A 15605-nucleotide genomic window follows, 5' to 3' on the forward strand; every position below is an offset into this window, starting at 1 on the left:
TCTAGTTATGATCGAAATAAGAATTCATGTCAGGACTGTTCTTATATCCGGACAGTTTACGACTGGAACTTTGGCTTCACATTTGACTAGGTTACAAGCTGTTTGGGCTTGCGACCAAAACACCAAACTTATAGCCCTATATTAGAGCTTTCTAACGCCCTTGGAATTTCAAGAATCGGATTTATAAAACCTGAGATATAGCCGAGCAAACAAGGCCTGTCCGTGAAAATGACCATTTTCTGGTCAGATCTGTTTTGGTCCTGATGACCAATTTTCGTTCCGAATTTGGATTGCCAACCTTCATGAAAGTTGTTCCATTTGGAATGAACCATCTAACTGCCAATTTTCAGCTCTTTTGACCATGTGTAGCATAGAAAACAGTTTGCACTCAAAACTGACCATTTGTGCATTGGCCAGATTTCGTAAGTGATTGTGTTTGGTTCATTTGGGACTGAAGCCTCCAGTTTCAGTTCTGGATGTCTTCATAACAGTTGTTGTTCATCCTTTAAGCTTCGATATGGCATCTCATACGCCTTAATCCGATATTCGTAGCTCAACTTATGAGTAAACTAGAAATGAGTGTCAAATCTGCCGTTTCCGCTAACTGCCGTTTCCGTTTCCGTCCGTCATATTTACGTGCGCGCGTGTCGTTTTTGCCGTTTTACTTGTTTTAGGCACGATAGTAGCCGTTTGCGATATTATGTGACACAATCTTCTATTTCAGACGGTGGTGAGCTGGGCGGAACTGGTGGGACCCACTACTAGCTGTTCATTTCGATCCGACTTCGTGTTTTTGCTATTTCAGATTCTGAGTAAGTATTCAGGCTTGTTTGGTGTGTTTTCTTTGCTATGTGTTTGAGATGTGTGAAAAGGGTACTTAGGCGAGGGTGTACTTTATCGCACTCGACCTAAACCCTAATTTGAATGTATAATTGTACTTGGCATATGTATATGAACCTTTTGGAACCAAAACCCTTGAACTCGTGGCTCGGGGCGACTTTCGAGTAAAGTTTGTGAAATTTGCAAAGTTTGTGAGTTCGTGGGCCCGATCTAAGACTTGTATGGACTATTCGAGCCGGTTAGGGCTTGGTCGAAGTCAGTCCAACTTAGTCTGAGGTCACCAAGTTTGTAGGTTCATGTTATGAACCAATTTTGTGAATCCGGTTCACCGAGAAGGTGACCAAGTTTGTGAACCGAGCTTGCGCCGCAAGTTCAATTTCGTTCGCTCGAGCAAGTTTGTGAGGTGACTGGCCAGTGAGGGTGATAAGGTGTTCGGTGGGTGTACAAGCGGGGTTCTACGGACTATTATTTGCGGTCGACGGAGTGTCGGCAGGAGATCATACATGGCACATGAATTGGCTTTGGAGCCACCCGTATCCTTATTATATGATGTTGTTCTTTTCTGCTTTTGCTTTACTCTTATTGTATAATTGTTGCTACGTGAAATTTATGCTTTCGCCCCTGTTTACTTACTAAGCATATAGCTTACCCCTTTCCATTTGTTTTCCTTAGCAGGGGCCGACGCGGGGACTTTTGGCTCGTATACTAGTGTAGTTAGATTGGCTTGTAATAGTTGAACAGTTAGAATGTTTGTTTTTGTTTTGGTGGTTTGTATAAGGACCCTTCTTAGGGTCTATCTTCTGCTGGTTGTGGTTATAGTGTATTAGAGTGGTTTGACTCGAGACTTTTGAAAATGTAAATATAACTTTTGGGATTGTATATATTGTATATAGTGCTCTTTCGATTTATCTAGTTTTATTGCTATAAGTTTTGAATCCTGGCGCGAGCTAGGCAGACGGCCCGCCGATACCCTTGGGTTCGCCCTTAGGAGAAGTGGGGTCGTCACATCAACAAAATAAAATATTGAAAGCTAAAAATGATTATTTCAAAAAGAGTGAGATTGCTTTACTCCTTGAGCTTGATAGAAAAACAAAGTTTTGTGAATTGTTCAAAAAGGAACAAGGTGATTTGAAAAGAAGAATGGATGGTCTAAATGAGTTGCTTAAACACAAGAAACAAGTCTGTTTTCAAAAAAATATGTTGAATTCTAATTCCAATGAATTTGCTATCCACAGGAAAAGGCAAGTCAGATTTATTAAACCCGTTCATGTGAATAACTCCTTGATTATGTGTAATTTCTGTTGTCAAAAAGGTCACATGAAAAATGATTGCTATGTGAGAAAGAATATTAAAAAAGGCATGAAATGGATGTGGATAGTTAAACATGATGCTAACTCTAACAAGTAGGAGATTTTGTTAATCATTGCAGTGATTCTTGTTCATAATATTTTTTTATGATATTTTGATCTGAGTTTTTGCTGATATTTTTGAATATTACTGAATCTGTATGATTTCAAAAAGGGAGAGAAAAGAATAATTCTGATCTAATGATGATTTGCTTTGATATATTGGTATGTTGGTGATTGCTGAATTCTGGTTTCATTTCTCTGTCTTTGTTTGAAGTATTGGATTTTCTGTTAGTGTTGCTGAATTTCGGTATGATATTTTTACTCTCATCTAATGATGACAAAAAGGGGGAGAAATGGATACAATGTGTAAGGGGGAGTTTTTCTGAAATTATGAGTCTGGCTCTTGAAAGTTTTGGATGCAATGTTTGAGGGGGAGCTTACACTTATTTTTGTTTCTTTCCGTCCATTGTTTTGTCATCATCAAAAAGGGGGAGAATGTTGATCTTGATCCCTATCTTTTGATGTTTACAAAACAAATGGATGTTACTAATATTTCATCAGTTATGAAGCAAATCAGTTCCAAAGATCAAGTGCAATTGAAAGAAGACAAAGTATGCTGAAGCTGTCGGACGCTCAAAAAGACTGCATCGGACGTCCGACAACCATTGAGTATCTTCGGACGCAGAAAATCAGCCTACCGGACGTCCTAAGGAATTGAAGAAAAATTCTCAGATTTACATCATACCTTCGGACGCAGAAAACCAGCCTATCGGACGTTCGAAAGAATTGAAGAAAATCTCTTAAACTCTCTGCCTACTGTCGGACGCATAAAACAGGGCTATCGGACGTCCGACACTGCCAACGGATAGTTGACTGTTCAGCTACTTTCTATCCGTTGGAAACATTAATGAAGCACTTTCTTGGTCCTATATTAATAGTGGTTGGTCAAACACTTCAAATAACTTTGGCACACTGAAGATACAAAAGATCTAGAGAGATTTTAGTGAAAAAATACTCTTCAAAGAAGATTTGTAGTCTTACTGGTGTGAGGTTCATTGTAAGCTTTTCATTTGTGAGTGAATCTTTCATGAGTGTAACTCTGTGAGGGTTGTCCTGAGGGATAGTAAAACGTCCTGGCTTGACCGAGTGGAGTTCGGGGCAAGGAGGAGGTGAACCTTCCTTTGTACAGAAAAGTGATTGTAATTCATCAACTTGAAGTAGCTTGTTTGAATTAATCTACAAGTTCAAGAGGAGTTGTGTGGTTAATTGGTTTGCAATTTCTTCCATTTTATTTACTTACTGTTACGTTTGTGCTCTTTAAATTGATTATCTCTTCTACTCCCAAGCAGCCTTGCTATTTTGTTAATTGTCTCATTGGTTGTTTTCGGGCCTTACAATTAGTATCAGAGCTTGGTCTCCTTGAGATTAAGCTCAATCGGCTTTGGAGTAAAGATGACAACCAACAATGCTATATTTTTTGAAGGACATTCTGTGATTAGACCACCTATGATTAATGGGTCAAATTATGTGAGTTGGAAAGAAAGAATGATTATCTTTTTACATTTTATTGATATTGAATTGTGGTTTATTATTAGTGATGGTTCATATGATACTTCTCTTATCGATGAACATACTCATAGATATAGACCAAAAACAAGAAGTGAACTGACTGCTATAGATAGAACTCATCTTACCTTAAATGCAAAAGCCATGAATGTGTTATATTGTGCTTTAGACTCAAATGAATCTATTAGAGTCAAAGGCTGCAAGTTAACCAAGGAAATTTGAGATAAACTGAGAGAAATTCATGAAGGTAGTGAGAATGTTAGAGAACAAAAGAAGTCCATTTTAGTTACAAAGTATGAATCTTTCAAGATGCAACCTCATGAAAATATTAATGAGATGTATTGTAGATTCAATGACCTCATTAAGGATTTAGAGGTGCTGGAAAAAGAATATTCTCTTGGTGAGAAAAATAGAAAAATCCTGAATGCCTTGTCCAATGATTGGGAAAATAAAGTGACTGCTATTGAGGAGGCTAAAGATTTGAATACCATGCCCATTGAATCTCTTATTAATTCTCTAACATCTTTTGAGCTAAAGTTTAAGTCCAAAATGCAAGAGGATGAGGGTGCGAAAGTAAGAAAGAGCATTGCTCTAAAGGCATCTCAAGATGAAGATGATTCTACCTCCCTAGATGAAGAAGATGTAGAAGGTGATGACAATAATATCGCACTCATCACAAGAAATTTCAAACGAATACTCAACAAGAGGAGATTCAGAAAAGGTGGACCTAGCAATTCACTCCCAAATCAATTCAACAACCTGAGAAACAAAGGGAAGCTAGAGTTTAACAAAAAGTAAACTGATAAGTGCTTTGAATGCGGCCAACCTGGACACTATGCAAGTGAGTGTCCAATGAAGAAGAAAAAAGGTGAAAGAAAACCAAGAATCAACAATTTTCAGTTCACATGGAATGAGTGCAACTCCGATGGTGAAATTGAAGAGGACGAGAAATCTGCTCAATTGGCTTTCATGGCCATTGGAAATGATGAGGTAACATCTTCTATCTCTCAATTTGAAAGTGATGATGAAACTGATGATGATCTTGAATCTTTCATTATAAAATTGCATGATAGTTTGAAAGAATCTTATGCTAGAAACAAGGAGTTAAAACAGAAAATTAGTTTTTTGCTTCGAGATAATGCAAATCTTTTTCAACAAAATAAAATATTGAAAGCTGAAAATGATTACTTCAAAAAGAGTGAGATTGCTTTACTCCTTGAGCTTGATAGAAAAACAAAGTTTTGTGAATTGTTCAAAAAGGAACAAGGTGATTTGAAAAGAAGAATGGATGGTCTAAATGATTTGCTTAAATACAAGAAACAAGTCTGTTTTCAAAAGAATATGTTGAATTCTAATTCCAATGAATTTGCTATCCACAGGAAAAGGCAAGTCAGATTTATTAAACCCGTTCATGTGAATAACTCCTTGATTATGTGTAATTTCTGTTGTCAAAAGGGTCACATGAAAAGTGATTACTATGTGAGAAAGAATATTAAAAAAGGCATGAAATGGATGTGGATAGTTAAACATGATGCTAACTCTAACAAGTAGGAGATTTTGTTAATCATTGCAGTGATTCTTGTTCATAATATTTTTTTCTGATACTTTGATCTGAGTTTTTGCTGATATTTTTGAATACTACTGAATCTGTATGATGTCAAAAAAGGAGAGAAAAGAATAATTCTGATCTAATGATGATTTGCTTTGATATATTGGTATGTTGGTGATTGCTGAATTCTGGTTTCATTTCTCTGCCTTTGTTTGAAGTATTGGATTTTCTGTTAGTGTTACTGAATTTCGGTATGATATTTTTACTCTCATCTTATGATGACAAAAAAGGGGAGAAATGGATACAATGTGTAAAAGGGAGTTTTTCTGAAATTATGAGTTTGACTCTTGAAAGTTTTGGATGCAATGTTTGAGGGGAGCTTATACTTATTTTTGTTTCTTTCCATCCATTGTTTTCTCATCATCAAAAAGGGGGAGAATGTTGATCTTGATCCCTATCTTTTGATGTTTACAAAACAAATGGATGTTACTAATATCTCTTCAAAGATCTATTCAGTTATGAAGCAAATCAGTTCCAAAGATCAAGTGCAATTGAAAGAAGACAAAGTATGCTGAAGCTGTCGGACGCTTAAAAAGACTGCATCGGACATCCGACAACCATTGAGTATCTTCGGACGCAGAAAATCAGCCTACCGGACGTCCTAAGGAATTGAAGAAAAATTCTCAGTTTTACATCATGTGACAGTTCTCAGGGTCACATCACAAGGTACCTATCAGCTTGCCACCCGCACGCGGGCATCCCCTACGGAAAGTTTCGCTTCGTGACTCTTCACGAATGAGAGGCTCGGGGCTTTTCCAGTAAAAGGACGTAGAGTCCCAACCGTCGGCATATGGCTCTAATACCACCTGTGACAGTTCTCAGGGTCACATCACGGGGTACCTGTCAGCTTGCCACCCGCACGCGGGCATCCCCTTCGGAGAGTTTCGCTTCGTGACTCTTCACGAACGAGAGGCTCGGGGCTTTTCCAGAGGAAAGACTTAAAGTCCCAACTGTCGGCATATGGCTCTGATACCACCTGTGACAGTTCTCAGGGTCACATCACAAGGTACCTATCAGCTTGCCACCCGCACGCGGGCATCCCCTACGGAGAGTTTCGCTTCGTGACTCTTCACGAACGAGAGGCTCGGGGCTTTTCCAGTAAAAGGACGTAGAGTCCCAACCGTCGGCATATGGCTCTGATACCACCTGTGACGGCTCCACCTTCCCCTAAGGCGAACCAGAGGGTTCGGCGGGTCGCCTGCCCAGCTCTCGCCAGGACTAACGGTTCGGTATAGAACGAGCTAATACATCCCAAAACTTACCAACGCGATTAAAAAAATAAATAAAAAAAATAAAGTCGAAGTCGGCTATGAATAGTCACCGACCCGTCAGAACCCAACCAAATACCAAGCGAACATTCCCATCTTGAAACTTAGCATTTACAAGCCAAAGTGGCATACAAAAGTATTCAAAAGTGGATACATGTCTGGTTTGCCAAATCAAAAGGAAAACAGTTCCCAAAAGTACATTTAAGATTTTAATACATGAGCTATACAAACGGATCAGAACAAGCGGATCATAAGACAACCCCTAAAGTTCGAAAGGGAAACGGGGAAGTACGGCTACCGGGGGTGACAGGTGGTGTTCCGCAGGGGGAATCAGTTTCTGCTACTCGTGGTCCCTGTGGATATTGTGGAGGGCCAAATCATACTGAAGCAAATTGCTGGAAGAAAGAAGAAAAATGTTTGCACTGTGGAAGCGCCGAACATCGGATTGCTAACTGTCCAACTCGCCTGCGCGAGCGGAGAGGGACTCTGCCACCAACCAAGCCTAATTCTCAGCAATCAGCCAAGAGTAACCCTGGGCAGACGAAAGAAGAAGGGACGGGATCGAAGGCACCAGCTCGAGTATATTCTTTAGAGCAGCATCAGGTCCCTGACTCGTCTGAGGACGGAGAAGGTACAATCTGTTAGGTACCCTAGATTTAAAAAAAAAAAATTCCGTTGGTGAGAAAATTTCGTGGGCGAAATTTCTTTAAGGGTGAGAGAGTGTGAGAACCCGTAATTTTCATTTTCTAGGTTTTAGAATTTTTCATGACTTGTTTTTTGCATTTTCGTGATTAGAAAATTTTTCTAGATAATTTTAAGGAGCAGATATAATTTTTAGATGATTTTTCTAGTATCGAATGGATTTTGAGAAATTAAGAGCGTATACCGGACGTGGGACCCACTGGTGCGAAAAGTTCGAAAAAATTCGGCCAACTAGATTAAGTTTTGGATACTGGATTTAATTTATCGGTTGTTGTGAGATATTTAGAGGTTACCAAGTGGTTGGTGTGAGAGAGACAAAAGGTTAGGCAAGTAATTAATGAAAGTGACATGTGTCACTTAGAGATTCCTTCTTACATTTGACTTACTATTTATTCTTTTACCATTTATTACATAAACCCAAAAATTGACGAAATATCTTCCATTTCTTACAAGCTTGTGGCCGAACCTCTTGCTCAAGAGAAAAACAAAATCCTCCAACTTCCTATCTCATAATCTTGCTCCAATCTTCCAATTAAACCGATACAATTGCAAATCACTCCATAAAACCTTTCCACTTAGTGATTTTGAGGTGATTGGTGAAGTTATTTGGAAGGTTAAGGTGACCCATAGCTCTCTCTCTCTTTTTTTAAAGGTAAGTCATGAAGTACCACTCTCCTCCCTCTAATGATGCTTAATTGACGCTTAGTGGTGGTATAAGGTGCCACTTTATGGATTATATTGTGATTTTTGGTTGAATTGATGAACTTTTGTAATTTTTGGGGATTTTTCTGTTTTAATATGAGTATGATTGTGTGGCTATATATGATGATTGGAAATGGTATATAATGATTCTAGAAGGTGGAAAAAGTGGAAGATTGCAAGTAATTTCTGTTTTGGAAGAAATCTGGAAAATTAGGGTTCCTTGGTTCTTCATTCTGTCCGAAATTTTAGGTCATAGATAGAGACCGAATTGGCCTTAGCGCAAAACATGAAAGTTGTAGGGAATGACATTTTAGAGGTGCCTACAAAATTTCAGGTCAATCAGAGTAGTGTGGAATGAGATAAGTCGAAATTACTATTGCTGTTCTGGTTTTACCCGAAATTGGGATTTGCTTCTGTAATTGGTTGTTTTGGTCTAGATTGCTTCCGAATGAGTTGTTGAGGCCTTCTGATGAAATTTAACCCTATTTCTTAGCTTTCAACTGGTTTTGGAATTTCTAGATTTGGACTTGTAGAGCCTGAGTTATGATATTTCCGCTAGAATACGTTTTGGTGAATCTGTTTTACATTTTTGATGTGGTATCTTGCATTTTTGACCTGTTTTCACTCAAACCTGGGTTGAGTGACCTTCTGTGATGTTGTAGCCCTGTCTTTTAGCTTCGAAATGGTGGGTCTTATACCTTCATCCGATAATTCTAGGACATTTGGTGCCATTACCGCAAAAAGAGATCAAAAACTGTTTTTTTTCAAGGCCAAAGCTAATTGCATTTCCGAATTTTCTGGTTTTCTCTAATGTTTGTATATGTTTATGGAACCCTATTGGGGTCATATTTGGCATTGATTTATGATTCGTTATCGAGTCTCATTGTACTTGTTTACATGTTTTAAGGCTTACTCTTATTCCGGTCATTTCCTAGCTAACTTTTGTACTTGTACTACTTTGAGCCTAGTGAACGGCTTTTGGGAAATGAGATGAATTTTGTGTGAGATGTTGGGACTATTTTGAGGAAATAATGAAGCCATGATGGCTGGAAAATAGGTAAAAACAAGGGATATGCTGCCGAAATTTTACTTGAAGGCTAGTTGGATTTACTTGTGATTTGAGCAAAGGGCTTTTGGGTTGTTTGCGCCTAGGTCTTCATGTTACCTTTTCATTTCCAAGAAAATCATGTTTTCCACCCTTGCATTAGTATTTATTTGGCAAGGCGTACGACGTGTAGTCGAGCCTCACTTGTGCATTCCGTTTACTCGATTTTGGATATGAAACCTTCAATTAGTTTACTTTGATTATTTTAGGATTTCTTGGCGATTAAGGCCAATCTGAAGTGAAAACTTTTGAAGTTGAGCCGGTGAGTGTACCACTCCCCTCCATTGCTGTTTAACTTGATTTCTGCTCTGTAATCTGTTTGTTTGTTTGAGACGAGGGTGTACTTTATCACACTCGTTCTCTTGTCTGTTCATATGCCAATTTACTATGCAAAATTTGAATCTGTTATCTGTGTCTGCATCTGTTCGGATTTCTATGACCTATGAGCTCAGTCCTGTGGCTAAGTTATTCGAGTCGGGCCGGCAAGGGCCTGAACGATTAGATAACGAACCACGGTAGTCTGTTCGGGGATTTTGGGTATTGAGACCCTTGATTCCGGGTATACTCGAGTATTACCATTTTGTTCGTTTGAGGTGAGCGGGCCCAGTAAAGGGGTGTTTGGTGGATGAAATTCGGTGCGAAGTGGGTCTACGGACGCGTTGGTTCTGTATACGTTGACGGAGAGTCAACCGGTTTGGATCAAGTACTGCGCTGGAAATTTGGCTCCTGAGAGCCACCTGTATCCTTCCTATGTGAATCATTAGTTGCTTTACTTTACATCTGGCATATGTATCTGATTTGTTAAATGTGAAATGCCATGATTTTTTTGCTATATGTATGGTACCTCATTGAGCGCAAGCTCACCCCTTTCTGTTCCTTTTGTTTTCCTTACAGGAAAATAAATACTTTTGGACTGGATTTGACAAATGGCTGCCAAATTGAGCTAGATGAACATATCTTTTGTATAGCTCATGTATTAAAATCTTACATGTACTTTTGGGAACTGTTTTCCTTTTGATTTGGCAAACCAGACATGTATCCACTTTGGAATACTTTTGTATGCCACTTTGGCTTGTAAATGCTAAGTTTCAAGATGGGAATGTTCGCTTGGTATTTGGTTAGGTTCTGACGGGTCGGTGACTATTCATAGCCGACTTCGACTTTATTTTTTTATTTATTTTTTTAACCGCGTTGGTAAGTTTTGGGATGTATTAGCTCGTTCTATACCGAACCGTTAGTCCTGGCGAGAGCTGGGCAGGCGACCCGCCGAACCCTCTGGTTCGCCTTAGGGGGAGGTGGGGCCGTCACACATCATACCTTCGGACGCAGAAAATCAGCCTATCGGACGTCCGAAAGAATTGAAGAAAATCTCTTAAACTCTCTGCCTGCTGTCGGACGCATAAAACAGGGCTATCGGACGTTCGACACTGCCAACGAATAGTTGACTGTTCAGCTACTTTCTATCCGTTGGAAGCATTAATGAGGCACTTTCTTGGTCCTATATAAATAGTGGTTGGTCAGACACTTCAAATAACTTTGGCATACTGAAGATACAAAAGATCTAGAGAGATTTTAGTAAGAAAATTGTGGCGACCCCACTTCCTCCTGAGGCGAACCAAAGGGTTGGCGGGCCGTCTGCCCAGCTCTCGCCAGGACTCACGCACGCACACTAACCCAAATCCTATCGAAGAATAGCCTAACTATTACAATGTCGCTTCCTTTCAAAATAAGTCAACATCTACCACATTAACTTCAGAGACAACAAGGAACTTAAAATCGCCAATCTATGGCCCTTAGACATCACACGCTCTAGAACCAAGGAATAAGGTCGTTCGTATCTAGATACATCAATCCATAATTCACAAACACAAATATATTATCCAACCTCCGAAATAGGGTTTACACATTTTCCAGCTTCAAGCGGCAATCCAAAAACAAAAGTACAGAATTCAAGTTAAAACACAATACAAGCCTACACAATAGCCATAATATTCGTTACATCCCATACGAGAAGAAAAGAAACATGAATAAGTCTCAGCGCTTTCAGTCTCCAGAACCTGTTAAGGAAAACAAATACGTGGGGTGAGCTAAAGCTCAGTGGTGCCCCAAAACATGCAATCACATAAATCAAACAGCGGTTAATAATTTAAATCAAATCGAAACAGTCAGGAAAGCGTGTAACAACACAAGGTAGGATACAAGGGCTCTCAGGAGCCATTTTCCACGCTTGATCAGATACCATCGTAGTTGACCCTCCGTCAACTTTCCCTACTTAATTTCCATGTAGATACACTTATTTTAATCCTAACCCGTCACCGTTCATACCTCTGCTTTGGGCCCAAACTTCATCTACCGACGCAGTATACTCGAGATATACCCGTAATAAATTTGTCGAGGGATTCACCCAACGACGTTTTGGTAGTTGGATTCAGATGTCGAGGGATTCACCCAGCGACGCAACTACATTTAGATTCATTAGAAAATGTTTCACACATGTCACCACTCGAACGGCTAGTGCGATAAAGTACACACTGCTCACTTCGATGGATCAAAATCATTTATTGCATTTTGGCAATTATCACATAGCGAATTGATAAAGCGCTTAACCACATAACATAGAACAAGCAGGGACACTCACCAAGAGTGAAGTTCAGATATTGGATTGAGGATCGAGTTCCGCGTCCTCGTAAAATCCTAGAATATCAGAATTTAAGCCATAAGTCTTCTATTGGAACTTTTGGCTTGCACATGTAGAGTTTTCTAGCATGTTGCTAGTTTACTTTTTCTCAAAATATTTTACTTGAAATCAAGCTTGTGAGAACCGTACAATATTTCTTATAATATTCCTGGAATACTTTTCCTCGAAGAAAATACTATTATTATTTTCTTAAAATAAGTCGGCAAGATATTTAATATCAAGGCTAGAAGTATACCTTGAGAAAAAGTTCCTTTGAGTGGCGGTGCTTGCAAAATCTTTGCTAAGGCTTTAGGGTAAGGTCTATTGAAAAATGTTGCTAGAATAAGGTTTTTCTTTTCTTCTTTCTTCTTGCCAAGCAGGTTGCTACGTTTAAAACCAAAGTGATCGAGTTTCACCTTTCAAATTTTCCTTAGTTCCGACTAGCCTTAAACGATTTATAAAGAAGGAGGGAATTCGGAACAAAACTAAGGTTTTGAGTCTGGAAGGATCTTTTTCCCAAATTGATAAGGCTAGTCTAACTTAAGGAATAAAAGTCATGTTGCCCAAGTTTCTAAGGCAAAAATAGTAGACACTATGTTTAGCAATACGATGCTAAATCTGTACCGTTCGAGACTTAAAGCAAAATATTTTTCATTTACTTAGTCAAGCGTTTACTTGGAGTCACAAGGTCGGTACAACTTCTCACATTTCCGATTCCAATCCAAAATCACATTTTCCCAATATTGCACCATTAGAATTTAAACGGTAATAACACTAGAGCTCTTCAATTCTTAGCCCTGTGTTCCAACAAATTTATATCTAAGCATAAACAGGAAAATTTACCAAGGCTGCGTCAATACTTAGCACTTGGTAATCAGTACTTATATCAACTCACAGTTTCACAAAATAGTAGCACAGATTTCTAAACAATTTCAGAAATTCAGTTATCCATTCAGGGTGGGAGTTCATAGAGCCCACCATCAGCCAATTTCCAATAACTCAACCATTAATTCAAAAGTGGGAATTCATAGAGCCCACTGTCAACAATTTCGACACATTATGCTCCAATGAAAAATAATGTCGACCATTAGCTTTGCGAACATTGGAATACGAATAGAAACTGTTTCACTAGCCAGGCTTAAGCATACGTTTAGCAAGTACCTTCTTACCCTCTAATCCTTTGAAAATTTCAGGAACACCCTAGGGTCAAACCACAATTCAGTCAAGAGTTTGAACCACTAGTAATATAAGGTCCCAATCCGAATTCAAGTGGAGATTTAAAATGAAACAGGTCATTCATGCCAAACAGTTTACTTTGAAAATTCACCGACAGTAGTACACATGGAGTAAAAATACGAAATTTCTACAGGGCGAAGATCTATGATTCTAGTTTCAAATGCCGCTGACGGCGCCTTAAACGGATTTTCCTACACCAAGATATAACCGTTTTATCGAGACTGGTCAGGGACTTCCGAAAATCTGGAGTTTCATTTTTCACTTATGAAAAACTCCTTTTTCTTTTCTTTTCACACCAAAAGTTTTTATTCAAACCATCGTACATTTCTTATAGGGCTCCAAAACAACATATTCCAAGCATCATTTTTCAAGAAAAATTTCCAAGAACCAAGCAAATTTTCAACTCAATTCTCGGCTGTCTCAACGAAAATTCCAGCAATTGTATACTAGCGTTTTTGGTTTCAGCTTTACATGTACTAATTGGTTCATTGCTGAACAAATTGTATATCTTAAAATTTGTATCTCTTATGAAATTCTGAGCCACCATAATCCAAGGAAATAAAATAAATTTCCAGAAACAAATTGAATTTTTCCAACGATATTGAAATTCTGGTTCATACCCCTTCGGCTATCACCCAAAATTTCCAGCAACCAATCTACTTTAGTTCGAATTTTCCCTTGGTTTAATCATGGTGTTAGTTACTCAAATTCAGTATTTAAACACATAGCAAGATAATGAACATTTCCAGTTTAAGAGTTGAATTTAAACCATGGTTACAAACCCCAAAATTTCCAGGTTTAAACCTCACGGCTTCTCTCAAGATTTCCAGAAATAACAATGGTTCTAAAACAGAATTTTCTTTGGTTAAAGCAGAATTTTTTTTGGTACTCTATTAGGACATGTAAACACGTAGCTAGCTAGTAGAGGTTTTCAAATCAAATCCAGGTTCAAGCTACTATTATACTCAACTAACACAAATCCAGAAATTTTACCAACTATTCTCGAATGATCATTCATGAACCAATTTTTCGGCTTTCCTTTTATTTTCCAAGTGATCCAGGCTAATTAAATTCATGCATGACTCTAATCATAATAATCATCCGAGATTCGATTAGTTAATCACCCATGCATGCTCAATTCATTTCCGGAAAACACATTAGAGCTGCACTTCCAATCATCTTCTCGGCTAAGACATTTCCCTCTTAAAACAGAAGTTTCTTAAACTTTACCATTATCATCCGAAAGCACAATCAACATGCATGGTCTTAATCATCCAGTTTTTATTCAGCTAAGTACACTTAGGTGCTCAGATTGTCACTGGAAAAACAAAAGTGAAGCCGCATTTCCAATCAGCTTCTCAGCCGAAACATTTACTTCCAAAACAGATTTCCTAAGACTTTGATTTCATTAATCGGCTGTCTAAACCATGCATGCATGTCCCTAATGGTTTCAATCTACCTCTGATAACTCCTAAAATGATCCAGAAATTTACCTCACAACTAGTCAAGCTTTCACACGAAAATCTGGAAAATGTTTTCCTCCTCTCGGCTCACAAGCACGCGACAGGGTAGTGGTCCTGGTTCAGTGGGTTGCGGCTGGAATTGGCGAGGTGCAGAGTGGTTAAGATTGCAGTTGTGATGTTGGTCTGAAGTTATCGAAGGTGGTGATGGTTCTCTGGTTTCTCCCTCAGCTTACGGACAAGACAAAAGGGAAATGCAACTCGCGGCTTCCTCCTTCAGCTCCTCTTTGTCGATAATAACTAAGCAGAAGAGTTGCAGTTGTGGTTTGGAATGTGAAGTGGAAGTGGATGAAAGAGTGCCGTGGTTTTGGAGCTGATTGAGTGTAAGAGTTGGTTTACTTGTGGAGTTGGTGATGGATTTGGATTGGTGGTATGGGCGGTGCTAGGCTGCTGTCCGAAGTCTTGTTTGGGCAGAGGACTTGGAATTGTATCTTGATATGTGAAAGAAAGAGGGATGTGTATGGTGCCGGTTTTAGAAGATGTTTGAGGCCAGAATTGGTGGAGTGTGGAGATGGTTTTACGTATGGAATTGGAGAGTTTCTGATTGGTTAAGTGGGCGGCAATGGAAGGCTGAACAAGGGAATGTTTGGCCGAGCATTGTGAGGTTGTGGTATAGTGGAGGTTTTGTGAAATTGTGGAGGGCATTTTGGTCCATTCACTTTGCCCCCTAACCTCTTCTCAATCCTCAATTCTATCTTAAATCCAATACTTATCACCAATTGAAATTTGAAGGCCTAATTCTACACTAATATACCGAAACCGTTTTATCGAATATAATCGGTTACGAATTAATATTAAGGTTCCTAACATTTGTACTTTATTAACTTATTAAAATCAAGTTTGACCTTGTTATAAAAATCTAACATTTAACGTTAGTACTAATTGGAATTTATTTTAAGGAAATTAAGGTTATCGATTGGTTGTCCTTTAAATTGTTTGAGTCAAGGAAATTAAGATCCTAATTTTAATATGTTAGTACGAAGAATTAATTCTTAACTCTAAGATATTAATTTAGTATAGTAAAACTAAGA

The 15605-nt window shown here is 38.6% G+C and overlaps 1 long non-coding RNA gene across 1 annotated transcript; it reads right to left on the reverse strand.

Moving 5' to 3' along the window:
- Positions 1-10951: 10951 nt before the first annotated feature.
- LOC140008073 (uncharacterized) lies at positions 10952-15112 on the reverse strand. Its single transcript, XR_011815486.1, has 3 exons — positions 14548-15112; positions 11780-11835; positions 10952-11198 (listed from the first exon to the last, which is right to left on the reverse strand). It is a non-coding gene; the product is annotated as an uncharacterized lncRNA (long non-coding RNA).
- Positions 15113-15605: the final 493 nt, after the last annotated feature.

Source organism: Coffea arabica, chromosome 6c (assembly GCF_036785885.1).
Source record: "Coffea arabica cultivar ET-39 chromosome 6c, Coffea Arabica ET-39 HiFi, whole genome shotgun sequence".
Classification (NCBI taxonomy): domain Eukaryota; kingdom Viridiplantae; phylum Streptophyta; class Magnoliopsida; order Gentianales; family Rubiaceae; genus Coffea; species Coffea arabica.